Source organism: Kogia breviceps, chromosome 13 (genome assembly GCF_026419965.1).
Source record: "Kogia breviceps isolate mKogBre1 chromosome 13, mKogBre1 haplotype 1, whole genome shotgun sequence".
Taxonomy (NCBI): domain Eukaryota; kingdom Metazoa; phylum Chordata; class Mammalia; order Artiodactyla; family Physeteridae; genus Kogia; species Kogia breviceps.
The window spans coordinates 84941531-84965492 of NC_081322.1; the positions used below are offsets into that span (position 1 = coordinate 84941531).

The 23962-nt window shown below is 45.7% G+C and overlaps 1 protein-coding gene across 3 annotated transcripts in view; it reads right to left on the minus strand.

Moving 5' to 3' along the window:
* LOC131767983 (1-acyl-sn-glycerol-3-phosphate acyltransferase delta) overlaps positions 1-23962 on the minus strand; it is a 1414884-nt gene that overhangs the window by 92530 nt on the left and 1298392 nt on the right. Inside the window, exon 1 of one of the 3 annotated variants that reach the window (XM_067011123.1) lies at positions 10202-10396. The exons of 1 other annotated variant lie outside the window; for it this stretch is intronic. The gene's annotated coding sequence lies outside the window, so the exon portion shown is untranslated. Of the gene's footprint in view, positions 1-9646; positions 9865-10201; positions 10397-23962 lie in introns of those variants that run through there. One more of the 3 variants, XM_067011122.1, reaches the window with a different exon arrangement.

Consider the following 23962-nt stretch of genomic DNA (forward strand, 5'->3'; position numbering starts at 1 on the left):
ATTAACTCCATTATCAAGGGAGGGAGGGCACAAAAGGTGGTGACTAGAGACAAAAAGGGATCCAAGCAACCTTCCATCAGTTAGACCTTTAGGAGCAGGTGGGTAAACTCTCAGGGATTACTCAGGGCCGGCGCCATCCCATCCTGTCCCCAAGACTCACCACTGGAGAGAGCAGGAAGCAGGGGAAGGCAAAGGACTGTTCCTTCACACAGCCAGCTAGAGATTACCCAGCTCCGTTTTTTCTTCTCAAGAAAGTCCACAGAAATATTCCCTTCAGCAGAGGAAACTAACTGGGAAGGGTCTGGAGCTAAGGCCTAAAGCCATCCAAACAACCCAGCCTGAAAAAGTCTTCTGTATTGTCTTAAAAGGTCACGTAAATTTTGCATTATGTCATGGCATGTCCATGTCTGTTTTCGTTGTAAAAATTCTTTTCCCTTGGATCTTCTGGCGAAACTGATGCTTGAGTGAGCTGGGCCCAGTTTACCCCGCAGCTGGCACATGCCCCAGGTGGCCCCCAGATGAGGTGGGTGAAGAATCTGCATCCCCCCTGGACCCCTCCTTCATGGGATCGGGAGACAAGGACCCAGGATGTGCCAGGCCACTTCCCAGTGCCAGGGGACAGCACAGACTAAGACAGTCCCTGGTTTCAAGGAGCCCAAGGTCCCACAGAGAGTAAGCAGGTGGCCACAGCTGGGGCCGAACCCAGGCTCTGTGGCACAGCCCTGCTTCCCCTTATGCCCTGCTGCTTCCCGGGGTCCTAAAGGCTGCCGGTCTACTAGGCCCAGCAGGGAGCGGCTAAAGACGCGGGCCTGGTAGTCTGCGGACTCTCATTAATGAAACGTTCCTGTGGCCTTTGACAAGGGAAGGACACCTTGACCGCCAGGAGAATCCTCTCCCTGCCCAGAGAAGCAGGCAAGGTTATGTCACGTGCTCAATTAGGAAACTGCAACTCAGGGCCCGCCCAGCACCCACAGGACACAGCGAGCTCCCAGCCTTGCAAAGCACAGAAGGTACGTCTTCTCTGGGGAGTCAGGCCAGAGGGAAGCTTTTTAAACCAGACTGTCTTAAAGACAAATCACAGTTCAGCCGTTTCAGAAGACAGAAGCAGAAAGGAGGAAGTGCCAATCTGGCTAAAATTGGAACCAACATAAATAATTAAAATAATCAGGCACATCTAAAATATCTCTGTGGTCCTCTCTCTCTGTCTCCCTTAAATGTTAACTCTTATTATTCCTCTAGGAATGGAGGTCAAATGAGGATTTTAGAGACACCATGAAACTTTCATTATATTGTTTGGTCTTAAGTAACTTCTTAAACTTCCGCATGATTTGGGAGGTTAAGATGAATTTCTGCACACTTTGAAGCTATCGAAATCCTTTCCCCCAAAAGAAGATCCAGGGAAACTGTGGGAAAGAATACATCATACAAGTAAATAAGATGCTTTTATAATTCTCTATAGGTCAGAAGGCACAGTCTTTGCTCCACCAACAGGTATTGCTAGCCCTGAGCCTCAGTTTCAAGTCAGACTAGAGGACAGAATTCACAATCCACGAGGCTGGCTAAGGACAAAATGGGATCGGACAGGCGGAGCACACAACACAGTAGTAAATGCTGAATAAAGGGGGTTGATATTAATAAAGTGCATAAATGACTACATTACAAAGCATCATAGAGGTGATCCTTTGGGAAGAGTATTACAGGAAAGGTTTCTTTCTGTACTTAGTATCCCAGAGCATCAAAGAGGCCCTCTGTACAACCCATTTACAAAATCCTGGGGCTCCATCTCCCGGAGTTCTCGGCCCGGCTCTTTCCGCATCGTCCTCCCAGGCCTGGCCTCCACCTGGGCCTCCTGGACCAAGGCAGCAGCCTGACGGGGCTCTCCCCGCCTACGACGGCAGCCCGATCAGTTCACAGGCTCCAGGGGACGGGGTGTCCCCCGTCTCACTGTCCCTGCCGTCCAGGCCCCTTCACCACCTGGCACTCTCACCTCGGATCACTTCCTGATTCACACCCGGCCCCTCTGTAAAGAGAGCACCCCAGCGCTAGCAACCCCCTTCTAGGAAGCATTTCTGAAGCCCCAGGCTGGATGGGGGGGGTCAGGGGCTCCCCTCTCTATGCTCCCACGGTGCTCTGCGCTCTCCCTCCAGTGGGTGAACATGACCCACTGAGGTTGCCGTCCCGTCCTCCAGGCAGTGACCCTGTCTGGCTCATCCGTGTACCCTCAGGGCCCAGCCAAGAACAGGCTGGACACAAGGCTTCAGAAACGCTGTAAGAAGATTCTGGCATTGTGTGGGAGCCCCAGGCACGGATGGGGCTGAGGAGCGAGCCTTACCTGAAGCAGGGCGCGGTCCAGGACAGACAGGGAAGGTGGCCTGCAACCCAGTGGGAAGCGCTGGAGACCAGAGACCAGAAGGAGGGAGAGGCTGGAAACACCCACCACAGCTGGAGGCCTGTGCTCGGAGCCAGGCGATTACCAGCGAGACCTGGGCATGTAGCACGTGGTTCCCCGTGTAGACCCAGGAAATGGGATGACTTGGCAAATCCCAGCAAAGGTGAGGTCAGTTAGGCCCAGCAGCTCGAAATCTTTCTATAGATATGTTAATCCATCCCACCCAGAGTTTAGGCCACCTCGGGCCAGGCCCACGGGCAGGGTCTCCCTAAACAGAGTTCTGAGTACTGTCCACGCACCCAGCCCCACCCAGCTCCCTCCCTGCAGCCTCGGGTTACAAGGTGACTGCTGCAGGTTTGCCAGATAAAGGGCACTAAACTTTGAATACATTCCAGCTACAGGTCTGCCTTTCACTAATTTTATCATTATTTTCCAATTCCTGTCTGTTTATTAATTTCAGCGAATGAATTGCACCTTTGGTTTGGACTCACGTCTGTAAACACGGAGAGTACAGGTTAACCCCGAGGGACGGGTTTGCTTGCAAGGGGGAGCCGACCACGTGAGCTTAGACGTGGGAATTCCCTAAAGCAGTGGTTCTCAAGTGCAGGTGACTTCGCCCTTCCAGGGGACATTTAGCAGAGTCTGGGGCGTTTTTGGTTGTCACAGTTGGGGTGGCGGTGGCATCTAGACATGGAGGCCAGGAACGCACAGGACGGCTCCACAAGGAAGACTCATGTAGCCCAAAATGTCAACAGCGCTGAGATTAAGAACCTGCCCTACGGGGGCTGGGGTGGGGTGACGAATTGGGCCATTGGGATTGACATGTATATACTGATGTGTATAAAACTGATGACTAATAAGATCCTGCTGTATAAAAAAAATAAATAAAATTAAATTTAAAAAAAAAAAAAAGAACTTGCCCTAAAGGAATGTCAACCTGGGAGGACCTGGCTGAAAGGCATCAGATCAGGCACATCTGACTCTGGATCTCTTGTGCCCACTTTTTGTCTAGGCTACAGCACCCATTCAGTGCCAGGCGTGCTGCTCTGTGCTAGAAACTTTCATGAGAAACCCCCAGTGCAGGCATGAGGCTAGAACTGTAAAGGGTTGTCTGCAATGTAATAGCATCTGGAAAGAGTGACTTTCGGGAAGAATGAATGGGCTTGAGGAAGAATATCAAGACCGCAGAGGCCAGAGATTCGGGAGAAAGGCCCAAAGGGTGATACACATTTGGGAAGGAAGCTACTCACCACGGCTCCTTTCAACCTACCCTTCCCCACAGCAAAGGAGAGAGGAAAGGGGGAGTTTTAGATGATGGCATTGATTGTGTGTTTGACGGCTGCGGCATCCTGGGAAGAAGCGCTAGCTGTGGACAGACTCTTTAAAATTTCATCAGCCTGGGTTAACCTCTGCCCAAAGAGAGGTGACAGCTCAGGAGGGAGCTCACAGAGATGGGAAAAAGACCAAACTTCACTCAATTCATTTCTCCCATTCTCTTTTCAAAGTTTGTCTAAGATAAGCACTGGTGGTATCTTCTCAGATAACACTCTGCCTTTCAACTTGCTAACTGATCTGTTGACAATCAACAACAGACAAGAAGCGCGCTAACTCCATCTACCCCGTGGCCTTGGGAACCACTGAGAGCAGCCATAGCAGATATCCTTAATAGCAACTTCTTGACAAAGTTCAAGCCTTGGTTATAAATTGGTTTTATAAAATTAAATTTTTAATTTGATGTATGAACTGCACTGTCACTCAGATGTTTTAATCACAGGACCTGTTCCCTTCCCCCACCGTATCACCTTTCTGGCGAAACCACAACAAAATAACAAAGCCCCCTGAAAACTATTAGAGTAGTTTGTCTTAGAAGTATGGCTATTAGTCCCTCCCCCCAGCCCCACCCACGGACCAAGTTCTAAAATACTACTCTCTCTTCCAAAATTTCTAAAGCTCCTAAAACGTAGAATGGAAGGCATGCAAGGGAAAGTCCATACGGTAGAGATCTGTTCACAACTACAGAAATACTGTGTGTCTATGTCCCAGGCACTGGGCTGGCCCGGGCATAGATGCATAAATACGATACCATGAAAATAGGGGGTCAGCGGTGGGGTACCATGGTCTTGGGTCCAAGTTCAGCTGTTACTTATTATGGTATTAGGGGAGTAACTTACTCTCTCTCAACTTTACTTTCTCTACCTAAAATGCAAATTGATAACAGTTTTAACCTGCCCGTTTGTTATGAGGATAAAGGGAATGAAAAAATGTGAGGTCTCTGTAATAGACTTGCCCATAGGGTGCCCTCAGCACAGGTGGGCTGCTATCATTCTCATATATATCCTACAGATCGGCCAGTCACCTGAGCGGCCCTGATGGCTTCTACAGGTTACCCGTCATGCCCCAGGCTGAGCAATAATCTGCAGGAATTTCAGTGTCCGGTTTCAAACTACCATGAAGTACACAATGTGCCTCTTCTCTTGTAGGATCCTACATAGAAATGGCCACGAAATAGCCATCATGTGTGACCCAAGGACAGAGGGGAGAGATTGGAACAACTTCTTGCTGGAGGGAGAAGCTGATCTCATCCACAATCAACATAACAAAGAAGAGGGGGAATTTGCTAAACGTTTTTTTCTGTGAAGGTCAGGCGGGCACCAGAGGGGGGGCCTTCCGGATGAACTTGGTTAGGTTGCCCATGTAATTTCCTGCTGAAGGTAGAAATCACATGCGGTCAGACAATCCCGCTGAGAGGAGCTGCATGACAGCAGGAAATACAAACAGGAAGTGTTGCAGCAAGGTTTTAACATTATTTATTTGGGGTATTTAGATTTAAAGTGTTGAAACCCACTTGCTTTTGTGGAACAAGACAAAGACTTGCAACATTTTACGGGAAATCTAACCCCAAAAAGGATTATCTAGTAAACCAATGGGCATATAATTTGGATGCAGTTGGGAGTCTGTCTTTTTAAAATGTTATATTTTGAGTCCATCTGGAGGGACCTATAGTCCCACGGAGTCTACAGGGAACTCACTCTGAGGGAACTTTGAGAGATTATCTCACTCAGTTTGTATTTTTCAGAAAGAGAATTTACAAGCCTTCCGCCCTCAGTGCCTCTGTGTCCCAGGGTCAAAACCTCACTTCTTCCATATTGTTAATCAACAAATGTTTACTGACATCAAACATAAGCTCAAACAAGGAAGGAACAGACAAGAAATTTATAAGATGAACAGTCAACTGCTAAGCACTCTCTCCCTCTCTGCCCAGAACAATCTATGTATAAAATTGTTCAATGAAAGGAGCATCTGGTGCCATTAGCCAACAGATGCTTCAGTCAAAAACAATTACCCCTGTATATTACACAATGGAATATTACTCAGCCATTCAAAAGAGTGAAATATTGCCATTTGCAGCAAAACAGACGGACCTAGAGATTACCATACTAAGTGAAGTAAGTCAGGCAGAGAAAGACAAGCATTATATGACATCACTTATTTGTGGAATCTAAAAAAATAATAAAAATTAACTTATTTACAAAACAGAAACAGATTCACAGACATAGAAAACAAGTTTATGGTTACCAAAAGGGAAAGGGGACGTGGAGGAAAAAATTTTAAACATGGGATTAATAGATACACACAACATATATAAAACAGATAAACAAGGATTTCCTGCATAGTACATGGAACTATATTCAATACCTTGTATAACCTATAATGGAAAAGAATCTGAAGTTGTACACCTGAAACTAACACAATATTGTAAATCAACTATAGTTTAATTAAAAAAAAGAACAATATGCCCTGGTTTAAGGGAATGTCTCTCCGCTAGTTCCTGAGCTTTTTTAGGGAAGAAATAGTTTCCCATTTATTGCTATATCTATAATAGATAGTGCCTGACACATGATACTGATATCATTTGTTGAGTGAATGAGTAAATGGATGGGTGGATGGATGATATATATGAATGAATGAATGAATGAATGAATGGTGACTGAACGGTAGGACTAAAGGTGAAAGGAAGAAGTAAAGCAAACCAGACTGGAGGAACAAAAACAAACACAAGTAGAAAGTCTTTGTGGAACAAGTCTTGAAAAATAAAGAAAGGACAGGTTAGATAGATTGTTCCATGATAACGTTCACCAAAAATTGCTCTTGATTTAAGATATTTCCTCTTATTCAGTCGTTAGAAGAGAATGGAGATCAGCCAGTCACAGTATCTCCCTTAAAACCCCTTTGGATATTAGAAAACTAGCTATGTACACTGTATGCGGTTTTGCTCACAGTGTGTCCACAGCACTCGGCACATAATAAATGCACAAGAAATACAAGAACAAGAATCAAGAACAAGTTCATGATTTAAGCTTCCTCTTGCCCAGAACCTTAGCAGTGATTCTCCCTGCCCATACATGAAGCCAAATTTCCGAGTTCCAAAACTTTCCAAATGGATTCTGTCCTGGGACAAAGATCGTTGAATTAGAGTTGCCCAGGTTCTGGATGATGTGAGATAGTTTTTAAGCCTGGCGTGATTACATATGAACGTTTAGGCGTAAAAAACCTTTGAGAACTGTGAACACAGTGTCTTCCCATACCCATTAGACCTCTTTTTCAGAATACAGCCGATCGCACAAAATATAGTAAGTTTGCCAAATGCTCATGTGAGCATCCCACAATTTAAAGCAACAGCGATGGTCGGTATTATTAGAATGACGTCGTGGGTGCGCGTGGAGTTCCCGCTTCCAAATTTGTGACCTGTGTAAAGTCTGATTTAAGTCTGATTGCAGTTCTTAGAGCTTCAACTCCAGAATAACTGAATTACGAAGGATTCTGCCTCCGACTTACATAGTCCTTCTTTCCTGCCAGTCTCGTTCTGGGTTGAACAAAATTCTGTCCCTGAATCCCTACTAGTTCTTTTCAGCAGCACAGACCGCTCCTGGGCTATTTCCGTACTAAAGATGGGCTTCTCCCGGCTTTGGGCAAGAACCTTGAACCAGGACCCATCTCTCACCATCCGTCCCTGTTACCTGAGACACCTTTGCCTCCTCCCCTTGAATCGTCTGTCCCCTCCCCTTCAAACCTTCAATGTCACCATCCTCTACTTCTTCCCAGACCCTCGGCATCTCGCTTCTCATTTCCCTCCTGCCCTGCCTCCTTCTCTCCAGCTCTGTGCCCAGCTACGCACTGTGTCACCCCCGTTTGGAGGATCTTAAACTTGAGAGCACAGACCACCACTTCGGCTTTCTTCTTGCGAACATCATAAACCTACAAACCTATAACTGTTTATATGTACTAACATGTGCTTTTCAAAACAGTAGCCATATTTTTTCATGACACCTGTCTGTGTTTTATGGCTTTTTAACTAGTTCTCTCGTCTTTACTTAGTTCCCTGTTAGTTTTGTGCCATGCTACGTAGCCCCTTTTTTAGATAACTTTTCTATCTGAAATACTTAAGACCTCTTGCACTATCAAAAGTTTTACAAGTCATAGACAACAGCATGTTGAGATAAGGATCTTGGCACGCAAAACCTCATTAAACCACCCCTTCTTCCTGCTTCCCTGCGGAGGGGTTACTCTGAACTTTCTAAGTGATGCCTTTGGCTTCATAGTGGAAAGGCATTATGAAGGCTAAGCCACCTTCACAAATCTTTATCCAAAACTACAGATAATTTTAAGAATCAAGGGTGAGATTACTATCGATCCGTCCTATAAAGCCTAATTTGGTAACTCAGGAGGCCCATTAGAAGAATGGTGTCTGTTATCGAACATCTCCTCAGATGCACTGAATGAAAGCATCAATTTGACTCCTACCTGTTAATAAGCCCATTTGGACTACGTCGGTTCAACAGATGTGTCACTTGATTTTAATTATATTTAACTCTGCTTAATACTATGTAGATGATACTTTTTTTTCTCTCATGTTTTATATTTTTCCTGAAAATCAACTCTTTTTCTCTCCATAGAGGATACTTAGAAGATTCAGTAGTTTCCCTGCCCAACTACACACACACACACATCAGATACACAGACACACACTTTCTTCCTTATCTCATGGTATCTTTTTTTTCCCTCATCCAACTGAGGATGCTTGATTAACAATCACAGCTGAGTTAATCTCGTCCCAGTTTTAAAAAACAGAAGGTCTCCGGACCCTCACCTTAAGGAGAGTGGACAGCTGATCCGTATTACGACGATGCCCGAAAAACGGAGAATCCTGATAGTTACCGTTTGTTCCTCATTTATACTTGTTGAACTTGGATTGTGTGTTAAGTAAGCTCAGACTAGAGCAAAGACCCCTCTTTTAAACATTCAGGCTTTTAGGCAGACCTGGGCAGACAATAACGTCAGTGTGAATTCTCAAACACCCTCTACAACTTTTTCCAAGGACCTCACCTCCTCTAAAGAAGTGCCCCTCCCCCGCCCCCCGCCACTCGGTTTGATCACAGGATTAATACCACGTCTTGAGAACAGTTTAGGTTTTCAAAAAAGACCAGAAACTGAAGACTTACATAAACATCAAATCATTCCTTTTTCTAATTCCCAGATACGATGAGGAAATTCATAGGCTGAAAATTCAGTAAATAAACAGGTAATTACAAATGCCCGTTACCTTGACAACTCCCCTCCCCCAGCCCTCCGGTGATAGGGAAAAACCAAAACGGGGGTGAGGAGGGGTAGCCGCGAAGCCAGGTTGCCTCTGAGCTGCCTGGGCGAGAACCAGCGCGGAAAGCAGCCGAGGCGCAGCAAACGCAAATAAAGCAATGGATATCGGGGCTGCACTTGGTGTAGTATTTTTGTGGTTGCCATAGAAACGGCAGAGACGGAAGAACATGTTGCATGACACAAAAGAGACCGATCGGTAACAGGAACCTTCTCCCCGGCTTCGTCTATTGCTGAGAAAATTATTTCACCCGAGGCGCCGGTGCGGGGGCGGGGGCGGGGGGGGCTGGGCAGGGGGAAATGAACCCCAGCACGGCAGCTCGAAACCGCAGCGCGGACAGCCACGCTCCCCCAGCTGAGCACAAAGAAACGGTCCTTGTGCGGCCGGCAGCAAAGCCCCCGCCGCCTTCCAGGGCTGCCCCTCCACGTTCCCACTGTCGCCTCACTTCCTTCTCCGCCTTCCTCTCCTCCTCTTTCTTACCTACCCCTTCCAGAGGCTTAAATGAAATCCAGCCCAGGAGAGAATAAGGGTGATAGAGAGAGGGGTGCAAACATCCGCCACGCCCAGAGGTGAAGTCGCCTGGAAATAGCACGAACGGCACATACCTCCTTTCTGGCAGCCCTGGACACATGGACTTAGAAATCAGAAACTGAAAGGGAGCAGGCTGGGGTGCAGAAATTGCCACTAGTTTATAGGAGCTGTAAGTCAGCCAACACTGGAAAGAAAAAGCGAGACTCCACCCATGGGGTGGGACTCTTCGGAAAAAAAAAAAAAAAAGTGGTCCTCAGCTGACGTCTCTCCCCACCCCATGTCACTTCCTTTTAAAGCTACAATTTAGCAGTTATGGGGAAGGAGATACGAGCTGGTGTAACATGAGTCCCGCCCCCTCCCCTTCCAATTAGTGTAAGGAAGTGCTTCAGCTGGCTTCACGTTTGAAATCTCTGGCCGGAGAACCTGCCAGAATCGGAAACAAAAGCCCGCTAGGTGGCCTTTCTTTTTCGGCCGCGCCTCCCGAATCCTGTTGCATCCCTTGGCCGACATGGCTCCTTCAACCTCAGCTCGGACAGATCCAGCCCCGTCTGTGCCGAGACCTGGAAATTGCCCTCAACTGGCTCATATTTTGTTTGGTAAAATACCCGCACTCTGCAATCCCCCCTCACCTCTCACTGGTACGCGGTGCGGAAAGGAGATTGCATTCCACTCGGAAGAGCCCCCAAGCACCTTCGACAAAACGCTACTGAGGATTCCAGCGATCTGAGAGGTTAAGGACTGGGAAACAGAGGCTTGGAGGTCGATGGATTTTCTCCGCGCAAAGCAGCTACCAGGGTTGATGCCCCGAGCGCGCGCGCGCGCACGCAAGCACAGGCACGTGGCATTCACGCGCAGTGTTAGAGAGGGTCTGGGCGGATCTTTATAATAAAATAGAGCCCTCATAATTTTAAAAGAGGGCGCGCTGTTGAACCTCCAGAAATGCCAGGTCTCCAACATTTCTAAAAAACACTTTCAACCTCCAAACAGTTAAGATGTATGCCCTTCAAATGTTCTTTATTAGAGCCATTGCCACAAATAATATTTGAGTATTAACATATGACTCCTGTGTTCACCGCCGTTCTTTAGATGTTTACAATCCACAGGGAAAAAAAATAAATGTTCACAAATAACTAGACCATATTGCAGAATTACTAAGAGCTACAAAAGTGCTAAAAACAGCGTGCCATGAGAAAATAGAGAGGATGGAAAGAGCTCTTTTGGGTTATGATGAGCGAAAAGAGCTCTTTTGGGTTATGATGAGCGAAAAAAAGGCATCCAGAATTCAGCAAACATTTGGACTGGGTCCTATAGGGTGTGCGGCATTTTGATAGTCTGTGATGGAGAGAGGGAAAAGCATGAATGGGGTTGAAGGACATCTAAGGCATAAAAAAGGACCAGAACAGAAAACCCATTTGTGGCAATGGTTTATTTTAATATTCATGGGAAAATAAATTTGACCATGTAAACATGTTTATAAAAGATGTTTGTAAGAAGTTCTTGCAGCCAATGCAATTTTTAAGAGTTCTCATAACTTTTCAAATTATGTTTTAAAATTCATTTGTTTCCAGTTTTTCAAAGCACTTCTAAAGCAGAGTTAGACTGATGCTTTTTCATATTTGAATTTTGAATGGGGATGAATTTCAAAATCTACAAATTGCATAAATTTGTGCTACATTTACTACAAGTAGAGCCACTGATTTCAACAGAAACAATATGAAAAAAAATTTTTTTGACAGTTGCAAGTCTTATTCTGATCATAATACTATTATATGTCTATTCCATTAAGATTATCATTTTTTAATTTAATTTAATTTTTTATACATCAGATTCTTTTTTTTTGAATTTTTGAATTTTCTTTTATTTTTTTTATACAGCAGGTTCTTATTAGTTACGCATTTTATGCACATCAGTGTACACATGTCAATCCCAATCTCCCAATTTATGCCACCTCCACCCCACCCCCCACCCCCCAGCCCCCACCCCCCACCTGGCTTTCCCCCCTTGGTGTCCATATGTTTGTTCTCTACATCTGTGTCTCTATTTCTGCCTTGCAAACCAGTTCAGCTGTATCATTTTTCTAGATTCCACATATATGTGTTAATATACGTATTTGTTTTTCTCTTTCTGACTTACCTCACTCTGTATGACAGTCTCTAGGTCCATCCACATCTCTACAAATGACCCAATTTCATTCCTTTTTATGGCTAATATTCCATTGTACATATGTACCACATCTTCTTTATCCATTCGTCTGTCAGTGGGCATTTAGGTTGCTTCCATGTCCTGGCTATTGTAAATAGTGCTGCAATGAACATTGGGGTGCATGTGTCTTTTTGAATTATGGTTTTCTCTGGGTATATGCCCAGTAGTGGGATTGCTGGGTTATATGGTAGCTCTCTTTTTACTTCTTTAAGGAACCTCCATACTGTTCTCCATAGTGACTGTATCAATTTACATTCCCACCAACAGTGCAAGAGGGTTCCCTTTTAAGATTACTGTTTTCATTATGCTTATTTTTGCTACAGTAACACTTCACCTATTTAGATGATGTTACAGTCTCAATTACCTTAGAAATATAGCTGAGAAATATGGGAGGAAAAAACACTACTTCTAAAAATTTAAAGTGGAAATAACAACGTTGGAGAATTAAACCCTATGCACTTTACTCAGTCCCATTTACAATCTCTCCTTATTTTAGATATCCTGATTTCGCTATTTCTATCTAAACAAGGAACTGTGAACACTTCCAGATCAAAATCTAACAATTCAGTTCAACAAATAGGTATTGAGTACCTGTGCTGGTTGCTGAAGATACAAAAACACAAGTAAGACGTGGACCTTGTCCCCAAGGGCCTCAGAGTCATAGGAAAGAAAGAGACCTGTAAGCAGTTAAGATATGAAGCCAGTAATTGAAGTCTGTACAAGGTTCAGAGATGATCCAAAGAATGGGAAAAGGGAAGTATGGGCGTATGTTTACATAGTTTCTTTCTTTTCTGTAAATATATTTAATTAATTAATTAGTTAATTAATTTTTGTCTTCGTTGCTGCACGCGGGCTTTCTCTACTTGAAGCGAGCAGGGGCTACTCTTCGATGAGGTGCACGGGCCTCTCATTGCAGTGGCTTCTCTTGCTGCAGAGCACGGGCTCTAGGCACACGGGCTTCAGTAGTTGTGGCTCGTGGGCTCTAGAGCACAGGCTCAGTAGTTACAGTGCACGGGCTTAGTTACTCTGCGGCATGTGGGATCTTCCCAGACGAGGGATCGAACCCTTGTCCCCTGCATTAGCAGGCAGATTCTTAACCACTGTGCCACCAGGGAAGCCCCTCTACATAGTTTCTTAATTCACGGCAAACTATAAAAGGGATGAGAATGATCAGCATATTCACCAGTGAGACAGCAAGAAATAAATGCTGATAGTTGAAGCCAAGAGGCATAAACTGGTAACTCATAAAAAGGATACACAAATAGCCATTAAATAACAACAACAAAAAAGGATGCAACCTCACATGAAATAAACGTAGAAAGGAAGAGACGTCCTTTCTTTGCCTGTCTGCTTGTCAAACATTCAGAAAACTATAACGTACAACGTGAAGAGGATGCTGGCTCCTCTCTTCCTGGTGACAGTGAATTGGTACCTTCTTTCTGGAATTTAATTAAACAAGGTATATCACAAGCTTTTAAAATGTTATGCTCTTTATCCAATAATGCACCTCACAAGAAATTATATAGCAAAGAAATAAGCAGAGATCACCTCAAAGACTCGGGCATCTATAGATTCATCAGCGTCGTTCATAATAGTGAAGGCTGGAAACCGTCTAAATGTCTGAAGTAACAAGTTAGGTAGATGATGTGACATGCAAACGACAGGACACTCTATAAAAATTAAAATGCTGTATCTGAAAGACAGGGAAACGTCACAATCTATTAAACGAAAAGGGAACTGAGATATCTATAAAACATGAACCTTTTGTTGTAGTTATACAAATATACATTATACTAGGAGTGTAGTAGGTTGAATGGTGTCCCCCTCAAATTCGCCTCCACACAGAACCTGAGCATGTGACCTTATTTGGAAACAGGGTCTTTGCAGATATGACTGGTTACAATGTGGCTGTGCTGGACTAGGACGGGCCCAAAGCCCGATGACTTGTGTCCTAGGAAACCCACCCAGTGCGCAAAACGGTCACTAAGCTGCTAATGGGTTTTTTCTCAACAGTGACGTTGGGGGTGATTTTTATTTGCTTTTTTGTTCTTGTTTTTTTTTTTTTTTTTTTTTTTTTTTTTGTGGTACGCGGGCCTCTCACCGTCGCGGCCTCTCCCGTTGCGGAGCGCAGGCTCCGGACGCGCAGGCGCAGCGGCCACGGCTCACGGGCCCAGCCGCTCCGCGGCACGTGGGATCTTCCCGGACCGGGGCACGAACCCGCGTCCCCTGCATCGGCAGGCGGACTCTCAACCACTGCGCCACCAGGGAAGCCCCTTTTATTTGATTTTTATATTTTATTGCATTTTGATATTTTTTCTACAGCGACTCTTTGTAACTTTTATAAAAGAAAATGACCATGATTAAAAAACAAAAGACTCAAGGTTTCTAAAGTCTTAGGTGATTTAGGACAGAAGCAAAGAATAATCGATGGAGATTATAACGTGTTCAATCCCCAAGACTGAAATATTTTCAGAACCCTCTATTAAAGGTAAAATTCTATGTGTTTCAGAAAAGTTTCTTTTAACCTCAATTCTGGTACTTAGAATGCTGAGTATCATTTATCTAAAATGTTAACTTACATACTATGTTTTTCGCTGCCATGCTAGAGGGTTGAGTTATTAGGGACATTATTTCCAACAGCCTTTTCTCTTAACACATTGTTAGCTACACAATGACAATAGTTTTGCTTTCTTTTCATTTGGCTTTTTTTTTTTTTTTTTTTTTTTTTTTTGTGGTACGCGGGCCTCTCACTGCTGTGGCCCCTCCCGTTGCGGAGCACAGGCTCCGGACGCGCAAGCTCAGCGGCCACGGCTCACAGGCCCAGCCGCTCCGCGGCACGTGGGATCTTCCCGGACCGGCGCATGAACCCGCGTCCCCTGCATCGGCAGGCGGACTCTCAACCACTGCGCCACCAGGGAAGCCCCCATTTGGCTTATTTTATGAACATGAATATAGATACATCTATATAAATCTATATACACAGTTTGAAATTTTCCTCAAGTTATAAACATATCACAGACTTGTAATGATAATAACCTCACTGTATGCTAAATTCGGAATAGTTACTGCTTTGAGGTGACAAAGAAAAAGTGTAAATAATAAATTCAATTTGATATCTGGAGGGTTTAATCTTATATTTAATAGTTGTATATTTCAATCATTTCTAATAGAGCCTTACAAATGTGTCACATATATGCTTTTAACGACCAGTCATCTCTTATGGCTATATTGTTATTACTGCAATCATTTAAAGTACTTTCAAATAGCTTTAACATTACCTGTCACTGAGGAAAATACAGAGGAATTAGGCAAGATTCCTCCTTGATCAATAATGATTACAATAAGTCATTTCCCAAACATTAATGTCCATTGATCAGCTCTCAACACATCTTAACTCAGAATTTTTCTTTAAACCTCTGACAAATTGTTCTCAGTGTTCACTCAGCTCCTTTCTCTTCTAGACCACTCCAGATTCATTCAGACTGGCAGAGATGACCCTGCAAAGTCATTCATTCCCTTCTCTTGCATCCAGGCACTGAGCAACTGGAAATCATACCATGCAGGAGGAAATCTACCCCAACAGGAGGAACAGAATTCAAATCAATTAATGCCCGATTGATGGGCAACGAATGGAAAAAGGTTCCAGCTTTACTCTCTGATTTTTGTTTTTAATATGCTTTGGGGTGTTTATCCGGGCACACTCCACTCTAATTTATTAATTAATATGTTTACTTTTGCTGTGTTGGGTCTTCGTTTCTGTGCGACGGCTTTCTCCAGTTGCGGCGAGCGGGGGCCACTCTTCATCGCGGTGCGCGGGCCTCTCACTGTCGAGGCCTCTCTTGTTGCGGAGCACAGGCTCCAGACGCGCAGGCTCAGCAGTTGTGGCTCACGGGCCTAGTTGCCCCGCGGCATGTGGGATCCTCCCAGACCGGGGCTCAAACCCGTGTCCCCTGCATTCGCAGGCAGATTCTCAACCACTGCGCCACCAGGGAAGCCCTCCCATTATCTGATTTTGAAAGACAAGGTCATACAAAAGATTACTGAGACTTAGCCCTCGCATTCTTTGTAACCAAGTAAAAAGAGAGCACACCACTTTAAGTGGTGTTTCACTCTGGATGATTTTCAGCCCTTGTACTTTATACGTTGAGTAATATTTTTAAATTTTTGATAAGATGGATTACCTTTATAAACAGAAATTTTATAAACAGAACTTTTTTTTAAAATAAATCTTTATTGTTCTCAGTTGTTGACATAATGCTTTTCTTTATTTGGCAAGCTTATAGCCTAGTGGCACCTTGGAGGTTGATCTACTTAAAGTGTCGTCACGGACCATGAGGATGGGAGCCTGTTAGAAATGCAGAGGGGACTTCCCTGGCCGTCCACTGGCTAAGACTCCACACTTCCACCGCGGGGGGCACGGGTTCAATCCCTGGTCGAGGAACCAAGAACCCAAATGCTGTGCAGCAGCCAAAAAATTTAAAAATTATTTTTAACTAAAAAAAAAAAGAAGAAATGCAGAGTCTCAGGCCCCACCCCAGACCTAGTGAACCAAACTATTTTCACAACATCCCCAGGAAATTCACATGTGCATGAAAGTTTGAGAAGTACTTGCTTGAGTCCACATCTCTCATTTTACAGAGGACACTTCAGAGTCCAGGAAGGGTGAGTCTGCTTGTCCTGGGTTACACAACAAACAGGAAATAGAGCTGAAGCAACACCACACAGTTTTTAATGATTCCTACTACGGAATTCTTTCCACTGTATTCTTCCAGCTTTCAGATGAAAAGCAAGTCTGAAAGAAAATCTATTGGCATAAAAATGTTAAAAAGAGAATTTCTACTTAAACTCATGTTTATTATTCTAAGTGTAGTTATTAAAAGCCTACACTCTGTGCGTTTGAGTTTATACATAGTCAGCTTTACCCAAAGAAAATGAATCTTGGAATTTGGCAACTTTCAGACCAAAATTGGCAAAAAGCAGGTGACTTCTTTTCTCCACGATCACTCATTTTATTTTGGTTTCAAGCCAAAGCCAAGTCTCGTTGAATAAAACTTAGCTTCATGACTGATTTGCAAGAGGCGACAGAAAGGAAAATGTGCTCCACAGGTCCCCTTGTTTCTGTTTTTGCCACTTTCAAATCTTCTTGTTCCTCATCTGGCAGCCTTTGCAAAAGGGAGCTTTGTGAAATAAAAAAACAAGAGAATGTGACTCTCCCCTCTCTCATCTCCGCCCCTGAGTGCACGAGAGTCCCCTGTAACCTGACAACCAATCTTTCATCGAGCTACCTTTGTTACTTGCAATAGAGTCCTAATTCTTCATGTAGAGTTTTGGAGCTTCGGCTTCCTCCTACATAAAATTCATGGGGTGGTTGTGAAGTTTAAATGAGACAGCATGTGTGACGCTCCTTAATAGTGTAGAACCTCCCGGAAAAATGATCATGATTCTTTTCTCCTGTCCTCAGCCCATTCATTAAGATACAGATGACTTTCAGATATTTTTGGTTGACATCCTTCTCCTAAACCTCAGACCCGTTTACCTAATTACCTGATGAATATCTCCAGGGAGACATCCTAAAGGCTTCTCAAATTGAACAAGTCCAAAAACTTTTGGCCCCAACCTAGCCAACGTTCTGCAATCCTATCCTGCAAGTTTCTGTTCCCCTGTTTTGGTGAAAGTTGACATCAAAGTTATCTTTGGGGCTTCCCTGGTGGCGCAGTGGTTGGGAGCCCGCCTGCCGATGCGGGGGACGCGGGTTCGTGCCCCGGTCCGGGAGGATCCCACGTGCCGCGGAGCGGCTGGGCCCGTGAGCCGTGGCCGCTGCGCCTGCGCGTCTGGAGCCTGTGCTCCACAAAGGGAGAGGCCACGGCAGTGAGAGGCCCGCGTACCGCAGATAGCTTTGATTCTTCCCTGTTCCTCTTGCAGCTCTTTCTCCCCACAGCCTCCTGTTAACACTCGTCTCAAAGACATTGATAAAGAGCCCTCTCCTCTGATTGCCACCGCTGCTGCTCCAGGACTCATCACTTTTCTCTTGGTTGTCTGCAAAAAAACCTCTTCAACTTTTCGTTGCAGTATGAAACTTCAACTCCTTTGGGTAACATGCAATGCCCTTTATGATCTGGCCCCACCTCTCCCTCCAGTCTCATCTCTTGCCTCTTTCCATACTTTTCCAAGGACCCCCCTTCTTTCACCTCTCATCAGCTGACTTACCTCTCCCAGCCTCTAAGACTTGCTGACCACCTCCTCCAGGAAGCCCTCAATTCTTTAAAAGGAAAGATGGTCTGAGCGTATCTGTGTTAATGCACTTGCCACAATGGCATCTAATTGGTTGTTGTTTTTATAGGTTTATTCCCTATAAACCTATAGGGAATAAACCTATAAATAAATAAATAAATAAATAAATAAACCTCTTGTGAGGACAGGATCTTTGTTTTCAAAGGTCTGACGTGTCACAGGGCTCCGTAAATACTAACTGAATCAGTGGACATCAACTCTGTGTTACCTTTTCCCACGGGGCAGGTGGGACTCTCAGTCTCCACTCTTATAACTCAAGAAGTTTCTTTTCAGGAATCCTTTTTATCCTTGGTTTTCATATATTGCAGATACATTTAAGAAAAAGTTTTAACTCTCCATGAAATCACCTCCCTCATTTTCCCTTACCCTGTTCTTTTCCACTCTTTGCTCATAGGCAGGCATAGCTTATTTCCCTATAATCCTAGTAGCGTAGAAAATTCCATCTATTTTTATTTCACACATCCTAAGCAGATTTCCTTAACAGCATTTTCACAGTCGTCTTTTTTAATGGATTCCAAATAGTCCATCTACTTAGTACACGATCATTTTCCTAACTGGCCTCCTGCTGAATGGAGCCTGTTCCCGCTTTCACCTACTGTGGGTCGGTCCTCAATTTCACTTGCTTCCACTGACTGAGCACTTAGCACTCTGTATCAGATATTATGCGCTTCCATTTGTTAATGGCAGAGCCTGAAGCTTAGCTGGGTTAAGTCACTGCCTCAGGGTTACGCAGCCGGTAAATAGCACAGAGGCAGGATCTCCACTGAGGTGTGGCCAGCTCCGAAGAGCACAATCGCTCACCTCTGCGGTCCACTGGCCACTAGGACAACAAGCACGGCTTGCTCCTTACGGGTGATGCCCTAAGGTAACGTCCCGGAAGAGGAGGATTTTGTGACGCATGCCGGCACTGCGTGGGCAACCATGTTACCGCTCTTCACTGTCATTAATTAGTACCTTCACGTTTCGGTGAGTTTCACAATCTTAAATCATGTACCAATGTTAATTTTTGTAAGTTACGTGTAAAGTTCAGTCTCTTTCGAAGTTTGCTTTTATTTATTCTCATCACTTGTGTGAGATCTCTTCTTATGCATTGATTGTTTCTGCATTCGTCTTGGTATTTATCATTTGCAGGTACACTTCTTCGGGCCACACCGTGTGGCTTGTGGGATCCTGGTTCCCGGACCAGGGATGGAACCCGGACCCTCGGCAGTGAAAGCGTGGAGTCCTAACCACTGGTCGCCAGGGAATTCCCTGCAGGTACATTTAAATTTGTCCATTGTTTCTTCTACGATCTCAACTGCTTCAACACTCAATTCTCTTTTCCATACATTGCCCTGTCATTCTATATTTAACTGCTTATTTCAGTTCACCTATCGTGTATGGTGCAAGGTGTTTCAGATACTAGCCAACTGCCGTTCTCTCCTGCCATGTAGTAAATCAATCTTCCGCTGTTTTGAGTGTGCGGACACGGAAGGAGTGCGGGCTTTTGGGGAAAACAGATCTGGGTCAGGACCCTGGCTGCGGAGATCAGTCCTGTGGTAGCGAGCGGGGTGCAGCCTTCCCCGGGGAGGAGTGCTCACCCTCTCCTCTACTCCACCTGCAGGGCTCCGGGCTGGGGGACCCAGCGAGACAGTCAGGAAGACGGAAGGACGCCCTGCCCCGCCCGCGTCCCACACCAGGGCGCCCGCTGCTGGAGGACATGAGCCTTTCTCCAGGTTGACGCTGCAGGACGCATGCGTGCCAGCCTGACCTCTCCCAAAGGAGCTGGTGGCCCAGGGCAATGGGCACGGCCAGTGACCAGAGGCAGATCTGGAGCAGCTGGCTGAGCGGGGGACCTTCGCCGGAGGAGAAAGGCAGGCAGGTAGCTCTTGACGCAGCCGTAGCAGAAGAGAAACAAACGTGCCTCGCGGAAGGGAGGTGAGGGTGTGGGGCTGCCCCCTCGGCGTGTCTGTCCCGCCGCTGACATCGCCCTGCGGCTCGCTGAGCAGCATTCGTCCCGCCCCACCCCGGGCGCAGGGCTGCGGCCGGGCCTTTCCCACGCTGACACGGGGACCGGCGGCACCTGACCCTACACTGGATGTTGCTCTTTGCTTCCTTGGTAGCCTTGGCTACGTGCCCACCAAATGTGTTTTTCCTGGCCCGTCCACTGAGACACGGGCCTTTGGGATGTTTTCTCTAGTTGCTGTGCTTCGCCCCGGCATTTTCCAAATGCTACTCAGAACGTTCTTCTATTGACTCGGGGGGCGCGGCTTTACGCCTCGTTCCAGATCCTCCACTGTCTGCACCTTGGGCTCCTGCATCTCAAGCGCTGGAGTTCTTGGGACTGACTTAGTGATGCTCTGTCGTCCCACTTAGCAATCATAGGACTTGGTCCTTGCCCTCAGAGGGCTGGGGTTCCCCCTTTGAATGGCATATGACACATCGGGCGGGCTGGGCTCTACGTGCTTATGCCCCTTTCCTAAAATCTGGGGCCTGTGTTTTACTCACATCCTATTTTCCATGAGCTGCTGTTCAGTGACCTCCGTACATTTCTTCCGGATTGACCTCCAGACTTCAAGTGCTCACTACATAGGAGGTGGCTCTCCCCGTGACCCCAGCTGAGCTGTGGCCCAACAGCAACGTGGAGGGAAATATCCCACAGGCTTTGGAAATCAATTGTTTGCTGAGATGAAAAGGGCGATCTGAGTTATTTGTTTCTAAGAGGACCCTCTTAGAAAGTTTGGTTAAATTGTGGAATAAACTTTTTCAAACCAATTGTATACTTTGGGGCCTAAAGAAAAAAAAAATGAATCAAGGGCTGCAAAAATTCGATATAGGAAGAAAAGAAATCCTTCCCTGTCCTCACCCCAATCACTACCCATCCCTCCCTCCCATCTTTTCTTTGTAACATTAGCACTGTCTGTCTTTTTATAGAATGTTTTTCAAAACAATTGTAGCCTGTGAATGGAAAGAGAGCAAACTCAACAGCATAACAGAATCACTTATGGGACAATGAAGAAACCAAGTACTGAACAAGAAGTAAAAAATGTAAGGATTGGAAAAGGACAACTAAAATTTGCATAGTGTTGGCCCTTGTAGATGCGGCTTCCGCATCCTTGGATTCAACCAACCGGAGTGTGGACTGTGCCATTTTATGTAAAAGACTTGAGGATCTTCCAGTTTGGTATCCTTGGGGGTCCTGGAACCAATCCCCTGTGGATACCGAGGACAGCGTGTGTAAATAAAATTCCAGAAGCATCTGAAGATAACATTCAAATTAATAAATGAGTTTTGCAAGGTCACCGTGCTAACATCAGTGGTATCTACATATCACGTGACAGACGTATTTTGCAAAGTTGCCCATGGCAACCTCTGCCACCCCACATGCTCCTCTGCAGGGTGACTTACCACCCTCTCCCCCACTGAGAGATGGGGCTTCCTTCCCCTCCCCTCCCCTCCCCTCAGATCTGGGTGGCCTTATGACTCCACTTGTGACAGGCAGAGGAAGTAGAAATGATGCTGTGGGAGAGCAGAGTCGGGAGGTTCAGTCAGGAGAGGTGGAGAGCTTCCTCCTGGGCCTCTGAAAAGGTTTGGTTCTGCAGGGTGGGCCTCGGTGCTCTCCCTCTCAGAATCCAGCACTGAGCTGCAAGAGGGCTCGTGAAGGGTGTCTGTGAACAGTCCCCAAGGAGCCCCAGTGCCCAGCATGTGAGCAAAGGAGGCTCCAAATGGTTCCCCCAGCCAACCGAGTCCCCCCGCTTTCACACCCAGGAGCAGAGGGGAGATGCTCTCATGTCCCTCGTCCGGCTTGCTCACCTATAGACGCCACGAGGACCACAAGAGGGCTGCTATTTCACAGTGTTAAGTTTGGGGTGGCTTGTCACACCGCTTTGGAGGATCAAAACATACACCAGGGGCCTCCCTGTGTGTCCAGTGGTTAAGACTCGGCACCCCCAATGCAGGGGGCCCGGCTTCCATCCCTGGTCAGGGAACTAAGATCCTGCGTGCCGCATGGCCCGGCCAAAAAACCAAAACATACACCAATCATGAACAATTAGAAAAACAAAATTCAAAAAATAAAAATATTTACAATAGCATCCAAAAACTGAAATACTTAATTAAGGATGGATCTAATGAAAGATGTGTAAGACCTTTACACAGGAAACTATAAAACTCTACTAAGAGAAATTAGAGAAGGTTTAAATGAATCAAGGAATATACCACAGACACAAATTCAAATGTTCATATAAAGGTGTACATTTTCCTTAACCTGATCTGTAGTTTTAATGCAATCCATTCAAAGTCAGCAGATGTGAGGGTGTTTCTAACACTTGTATGGAAATGCAAAGAGCCAAAAAGAACAAGGAGGGAGAACCCGCTCTTCAGATCCTAGAGCTTGGGGTACATATTATAAAGCTACATTGATTAAAGCCGTGCGAGAATAGAAAACAGACCAATGAAACCGAACGGAAAGTCCAGAAATGGACCTCTGTATTTATGGGCACTTGATTTATGATGATGGTGGCATTACAGGGCAGTTAGGAAAGAACAGTGAGTAAGAAAATGAATAAAATAGTGCTGAGTCAATTAGATAGCCACACAGAAAAAATAAAACTTAACTCTTCCTCACACCATACACAGAAGTCATTACCAGGTGCGTTGTAGATTTAAATGTGAAAGGCGAAACACTAAGGCATGTTGAAGACAAAATAGGAAACTATCTTCTGGACTTTGGGATAGGGTAAGTTTTCTTTCTATCTTTTTTTAAAAATTAATCTTTATTGGAGTATGATTGCTTTACAATGTCGTGTTAGCCTCCACTGCACAACAGAATGAATCAGCCATACATATACAGATAGGGGATAGGGTAAGTTTTCTTAAACATGATTCAAAAAGTACCATAGGGGCTTCCCTGGTGGCGCAGTGGTTGAGAGTCCGCCTGCCGATGCAGGGGACGCGGGTTCGTGCCCCGGTCCGGGAGGGTCCCGCGTGCCGCGGAGCGGCTGGGCCCGGGAGCCATGGCCGCTGAGCCTGTGCGTCTGGAGCCTGTGCTCCGCAGCAGGAGGGGCCACAGCGGTGAGAGGCCCGCGTACCACAAAAAAAAAAAAAAAAAAAAAAAAAGTACCATAAAGGAAAACACTGAGAAACCGGATGATGACCAAATAAAGTTCCGTTCATCAAAAGTTAGGAGTAGAAGAGTCAAAAGACAAACTACAGGACTTCCCTGGTGGCACAGTGGTTAAGAATCCGCCTGCCAATGCAGGGGACACAGGTTTGAGCCCTGGTCCGGGCAGATCCCACGTGCCGCGGAGCAACTACTGAGCCTGCGCTCTAGAGTCCGCGAGCCACAACTACTGAAGCCCAAGCGCCTAGAGCTCCAGCTCCGCAACAAAGAGAAGCCACCGCAATGAGAAGGCCGCGCACCGCAACAAAGAGTAGCCCCCACTCGCCACAACTAGAGAAAAGCCCGCACACAGCAACGAAGACCCAATGCAGCCAATAAATAAATAAATAAATAAATTTACTTAAAAAAAAAAAAAAAAAGACAAGCTACAGAGAGTGAGAAGGGATTATTACATGAATGACTGACAAAGAGCCCTTATTTGGAATGTGTTAAAACAGCCTTCAAGGGCTTCCCTGGTGGCGCAGTGGTTGAGAGTCCGCCTGCCGATGCAGGGGACGCGGGTTCGCGCCCCGGTCCGGGAGGATCCCACGTGCCGCGGAGCGGCCTGGCCCGTGATCCATGGCCGCTGAGCCTGCGCGTCCGGAGCCTGTGCCCCGCAGCGGGACAGGCCACGACAGTGAGAGGCCCGTGTAATGCAAGACAAAAAACAGCCTTCAAATCAATAAGAAAAAGTCCACCTCGTAGAAGATGTGAAAAATTTGAACAGGCACTTCACAAGAGAGAATGTTCAGCTCAA